General features: G+C 58.3%; 3 non-coding genes across 3 annotated transcripts in view; all 3 read right to left on the bottom strand.

Moving 5' to 3' along the window:
* LOC142794653 (large subunit ribosomal RNA) overlaps positions 1–175 on the bottom strand; it is a 3,958-nt gene extending 3,783 nt beyond the window's left edge. Inside the window, exon 1 of the ribosomal RNA XR_012892523.1 lies at positions 1–175. This exon is cut by the window's left edge and continues 3,783 nt beyond it. This is a non-coding gene — a ribosomal RNA (large subunit ribosomal RNA).
* Positions 176–1,329: 1,154 nt separating this feature from the next.
* LOC142794656 (5.8S ribosomal RNA) lies at positions 1,330–1,482 on the bottom strand. The gene has a single exon (XR_012892525.1). It is a non-coding gene; the product is annotated as a 5.8S ribosomal RNA (ribosomal RNA).
* Positions 1,483–3,201: 1,719 nt separating this feature from the next.
* Positions 3,202–5,016, bottom strand: LOC142794659 (small subunit ribosomal RNA). The gene has a single exon (XR_012892528.1). It is a non-coding gene; the product is annotated as a small subunit ribosomal RNA (ribosomal RNA).
* Positions 5,017–5,308: the final 292 nt, after the last annotated feature.

Raw genomic sequence — 5,308 nt, 5'->3', positions numbered from 1 at the left:
CGAGAACGTCGCCTCCCATACACCACATTTCCCGACCGCCTGCAAGGACGGGGGATTCGGTGCTGGGCTCGGTCCCGTTTCGCTCGCAGCTACTCGGGGAATCCCTGTTGGTTTCTTTTCCTCCGCTTAGTGATATGCTTAAATTCAGCGGGTTGTCTCGCCTGATCTGAGGTCGACAGCGGATACATTCGCTTCCATCAACTTCCTGCACGACCGCGTGCGCTCGCCCTACCAAGTGCGCCCGCAACCCTGTACAGGGCCACTTCTTCACAAGGCTGGCAATCGGCTTCCCCGCTGCACGCGTGCGGCGCACAACCGGTGTGACGTGGAAGTGACGGGACACGTTCGTAAACCCATCGCGAACCGAGTACGACGCCCTACCAAGTGCGCCCGCAACCCTGTACAGGGTCACATCTTCACAAGGCTGGCAAGCGGCATTCCGCTGCGCGCGTGCGTCGTCCGAGCAGTTGCGTGATAAACGACCGTGTCGAAAGCCCAAACACCGCCGAGGCCAGTCGCCGCCGCCGCAAGGGCAGCCACGCAGCCTGGCGAGAGGCATCGTCTCGTGTAGCGTCGCCCCCGCCCCAACTGGAGTGGCCCAGTTTTTTGAACGGGACGGGAACTGCGAAGCACTTAGACCGACGGCGGACTACGACGAGAACGCCTTAAGCTTCGCCAACGTTTCGCCAACTCGTGCGGGAGACTTTTTCCGCTTCGCGGCAAGTCGTCGCGCCGTGCTCTCCGCATCAACCGCGTACGCAGCGAACCGCAAACGTCGGGCGCAGCCTCCTCACCTCCCTGCGCTTTGCGCGCGAACGTTCCCTGTTCGCGCGGCAAAGCCTGGAGGAGGCACGGCCCCGCAGCGTGTTCGAGCGCCCGGTCTACGGGACACCCTGCTTACTTCGAGGGCAACAAGCGCAACGCAAGGCTGCGATCTCGCGCACTTTGCGCACGGCTGGAGAAGCTTTGCTGGCCGGCTTTCGCTCCTCGTGTTTACCGTGCGTTAAAGTTGCGCGTCCGTGGCTCTCGCAGCTCTTGCGCGCCCGGTCGCAGAGAGGAGTACGCAACCTCGACCGCACTTTCCCTGCAGGCTTCCTTCCGACTCGAAGTCCTGCGGCGGTCTCAACGAGGTGCCACATCCTCAATGCAGTCGGTCGCCCCCGTTTCGGTTGGGCTCTGGCACGACGGTCGCCACCGTCTCGCCCTTGAGTGGCCGCTGTTGGCGCTCGCTGTGAGGTGTTCAGCGTGCTGTCCGTGTTGCCGACGCGGTCAAAACGAGTCGACGGCTCACGTTCCCTTGTGCGCCGAAGGCTCTCTTGATATGTGATCCGACCCTCAGACAGACGAAGCCAAGGGAAGACCCAAGGCCGCAATGTGCGTTCAAAGAATCAGTGCTCAGTGTGTCCTGCAATTCACACCAAGTCTCGCAGCTGGCTGCGTTCTTCATCGACCCGAGAACCGAGTGATCCACCGCTTAGAGTCGTGAAAAAGTGTTTGTTCAATTCCGTACAGTCAAAACCAAACGTTTCTGGCACTCGGCCAAACAGTGGCCAAGAAGGGCGCTTTTCAGCGCACGCTTGGACTCCAAAACTCTGCCGCGCCTTTTTCGGCTGCCGCAAATCGAGCAAACGGTGTGTTTCGGACGGCGTTTCGCTTTCGCTACTTGCGAGTGCTTTCGTGGTCCACCCCTCTATAAATACTCGGGAGGCGTCGAAGCCGGTTCTCCAAGCCGGACCCGTAGGTATCGTTGTGTGCTCGCTCTCATTGGCCCGCCTAACCAGAAAATGCCTGCGGTACACCCATTTGGATAAGAGTGCACGCAGATGCGGGCCTCGACGGCTACACATTTCCTCGGGCGGCCGCCTCCCGGCCTCCGTGGAGCGCGGGATGCACGGTCCCATCGACAAGCCTCTCCCGTTTTTACCGTGGCGTCGCGGTTCACCACGGCAGGCGGGTCGGTCTCCTCCGCATAAAAAGGGGGACCCCCGCTTTTTGTTCCACGAAATCGCACAAGCTTTTTTCGCATCCACGGTTTGCCACCGCACACCAAAATGCCGATCCGGCTGCCTACTTTAGCCAACAGGTGGAGCCAGGCGCGCCGTACTTGCGCGGCACTTCCCACGTCCACCGAAGTCGGTGCCAAGGACCACTTTCGGCGCCGGAGCCGCGTACGAGCCTACTCGAGGCGGAAGAACGAAGCCAGCAAGGGCCTGGCCGCAAGTGCGTTCAATTGTCGGGACGTCCAAGTCCCTCGTTCTTCCGTGCTTCCTCTTTCGGCAAGTCGTTGCGGCACCTTCCCAAAGCGCGCAGACCCGCTAATCGCGACGAGCGCGACGTGGCCGTGCCGCCTTTCCCTCGGCAGCAAGCAAAACGCCTGGCAACGTCGACGCTCCCCTAACCGCGATCTCGCACCGTGTTTCGTGTGGCGAATTCAAAAGCCGGCCGGCGCTGCTGCAACCATTACGGTCGGTACGCATACGCCGCGGAGGGCGGGACGGTCATCGGAGCGTGCGGTTCCTCCATCGAGTACTGCGCACCTCGGCCGTCGCATCGCCGTGCCATGACCGGCCGCGCGTCAACGCGAACCGGTGCCAGCGAGATCCCTCGCCTGCAAGAACCGACCGGCAGCCTCCGTCACCCGAGGACGCGGAGGCGCTTGCCGCGGACGGCGGGACGGTATGCACTGGTGCACAGCGGACCCGTCACATCGCCAGTTCCTTGACCGACCGCCGACGCTTGTGCCGTTCCTCTCGTACTTGGCAGTCGCCGCGCGATTGTCGGGTCTCGTTCTTGCACGCTCGAACGGTCGGGAGGGCACTCGGCTGGCGTTTCGGGAACGCGCAGCCTCGCCTTCTACCGACGTAACCACGACTCGCCGTTCGCGCTCCGCCGCTCCTGTTTACAGTACTAGGCGGTCCCGCAGCGGTCGGGTCGCGCATTTCGAGCGCTTCGAGCCACGGTGCAGTGGCGGGTCGAAAGCCGACCTATGAGTGCGTTGCGCCGTTTGTACCCGCGTCCGCCACCTGGCCGACCGTCCAAGGTCGCGGTGTTGGCGTCCGCTGGGCGCAACAATTTGTCACGGGGTGCCGCTCCACATTCAGGCAGCCCCGTGGGGAAAAGCCGACCCCGCGTCCAAACGGGGTCAGCGGCAGAAAGTGTCGGGCGCAGACGCAGCTGAGGCGCTCACCCTTCACAATCCGTTAATGATCCTTCCGCAGGTTCACCTACGGAAACCTTGTTACGACTTTTACTTCCTCTAAATGATCAAGTTTGGTCATCTTTCCAACAGACCGGCGCAACCGAAAGGCCGCGCCGGACATCGGTCCGAAGACCTCACTAAATCATTCAATCGGTAGTAGCGACGGGCGGTGTGTACAAAGGGCAGGGACGTAATCAACGCGAGCTTATGACTCGCGCTTACTGGGAATTCCTCGTTCAAGGGGAACAATTGCAAGCCCCTATCCCAATCACGAAAGAAGTTCCACGGGTTACCCAGTCTTTTCAGACAGGGATAAAGACACGCTGCTTCCTTCAGTGTAGCGCGCGTGCGGCCCCGGACATCTAAGGGCATCACAGACCTGTTATTGCTCTGTTTCGTGCGGCTAGGAGCCGCTTGTCCCTCTAAGAAGGTTGTAAGGTGCTGGGAACCCCGCACCTATTTAATAGGCTAGAGTCTCGTTCGTTATCGGAATTAACCAGACAAATCGCTCCACCAACTAAGAACGGCCATGCACCACCATCCACCGAATCAAGAAAGAGCTCTCAATCTGTCAATCCTCCCAGTGTCCGGGCCGGGTAAGTTTTCCCGTGTTGAGTCAAATTAAGCCGCAGGCTCCACTCCTGGTGGTGCCCTTCCGTCAATTCCTTTAAGTTTCAGCTTTGCAACCATACTTCCCCCGGAACCCAAATACTTTGGTTTCCCGGAAGCTGCCCGCCGAGTCATTTGAGTAACTCAGGCGGATCGCTGGTTGGCATCGTTTATGGTCAGAACTAGGGCGGTATCTGATCGCCTTCGAACCTCTGACTTTCGTTCTTGATCAATGAAAACATTCTTGGCAAATGCTTTCGCAGTAGTTCGTCTTGCGACGGTCCAAGAATTTCACCTCTAGCGCCGCAATACGAATGCCCCCGTCCGTCCCTCTTAATCATTACCTCGTATTCCAAAAACCAACAGAACAGAAACGAGGTCTTGTTCTATTATTCCATGCAAGTTTATTCAGGCGACTCGCCTGCGTTGAGCACTCTAATTTTTTCAAAGTAAAAGCACCGGCCATCTCGAGGCACACAATGAAGTGCACCAAGAAAGAACCGGCATGATGTTCAGTCCGAGCCGTCGCATCGGGTAGATGCACTACTCGTCTGGAACTGAGATCCAACTACGAGCTTTTTAACCGCAGCAGCTTTAGTATACGCTATTGGAGCTGGAATTACCGCGGCTGCTGGCACCAGACTTGCCCTCCAATTGATCCTCGTTAAAGGATTTAGAGTGTACTCATTTCAATTACGGGGCCTCAAAAGAGTCCCGTATTGTTATTTTTCGTCACTACCTCCCCGTGCCGGGAGTGGGTAATTTGCGCGCCTGCTGCCTTCCTTGGATGTGGTAGCCGTTTCTCAGGCTCCCTCTCCGGAATCGAACCCTGATTCTCCGTTACCCGTAACAACCATGGTAAGCAAGTAACCTACCATCGAAAGTTGATAAGGCAGACACTTGAAAGAAACGTCGCCGGCTCGTGGCCATGCGATCAGCACAAAGTTATCCAGAGTCACCACACAATACGGGCCGAAACCCGATCGATCTTGGTCTAATAAAAGCACCCGTTACCCAAAGGGCTCCAGGCTCACTGCATGTATTAGCTCTAGAATTGCCACAGTTATCCAAGTAGGAAGAAACGATCTAAGGAACCATAACTGATTTAATGAGCCATTCGCGGTTTCGCCTTATTTCGGCATGTACTTAGACATGCATGGCTTAATCTTTGAGACAAGCATATGATTACTGGCAGGATCAACCAGGTAATCGTTCGACTGCGCGTCCGTCCTCGCCTTCGGCGGGCCGGACGCAGTCTGTGTGCGGCGGAGGCCACCTTCAGGCGCCCCAACACGCTTATTTTGCACTCCGAGATGACGGCGTTCGAGCTCGCTACGGCACAACCTTCCCGAAAGACGAGTGGGAGCCGTGCGGCAAGAAGCACGTTCATGCTCGCTCTTTTTCGTTGCATCGACTCGGTCGCGCCGTGCGGGTTGCCCAAGCCCGCTGCACTGTCGGTGGACCGGCCGGAACTAGCAACGGAGCCGAGACTGCAAAGCC

This window comes from Rhipicephalus microplus, unplaced genomic scaffold (genome assembly GCF_043290135.1).
Source record: "Rhipicephalus microplus isolate Deutch F79 unplaced genomic scaffold, USDA_Rmic scaffold_468, whole genome shotgun sequence".
NCBI classification, from domain to species: domain Eukaryota; kingdom Metazoa; phylum Arthropoda; class Arachnida; order Ixodida; family Ixodidae; genus Rhipicephalus; species Rhipicephalus microplus.
The sequence above is the reverse complement of the archived record's forward strand: the minus strand, read 5'-3'. Positions and strand labels throughout refer to the sequence as shown.